This window comes from Propithecus coquereli, unplaced genomic scaffold (genome assembly GCF_000956105.1).
Source record: "Propithecus coquereli isolate 6110/MARCELLA unplaced genomic scaffold, Pcoq_1.0 Scaffold63, whole genome shotgun sequence".
Lineage (NCBI taxonomy): Eukaryota > Metazoa > Chordata > Mammalia > Primates > Indriidae > Propithecus > Propithecus coquereli.
The window spans coordinates 3222089-3222479 of record NW_012152285.1 but is presented as its reverse complement, the minus strand read 5'-3'; positions in this window follow the sequence as shown (position 1 = coordinate 3222479).

Sequence of the window (391 nt, the reverse complement as noted above, 5' to 3'; positions counted from 1 at the left end):
ACAGCCAAAGCAGTCCTGAGAGGAAAGTTTATTTCCATAAAGGCCTATATCCAAAAGTCAAAAAGATCACAAATAGACAACCTAATGAATCGACTCAAAGAACTGGAAAAAGAAGAATAGATCAACCCCAAACCCGGCAGAGGAAGGGAAATTAATAAGATCAAATCAGAACTAAATGAAATTGACAATAGGGAAACTATATGGAAGATTAATAAAAGAAAAAGTTGGTTCTTTGAAAAAATAAACAAAATTGACACACCTTTAGCTAAACTAATGAAAAACAGAAAAGAAAAATCAATAAGCTCCATCAGGAACAAAAAAGGAGAAGTTACAACTGATGCCGTGGAGATTCAAGATATAATTTATGAATATTACAAAAATCTTTATGCAC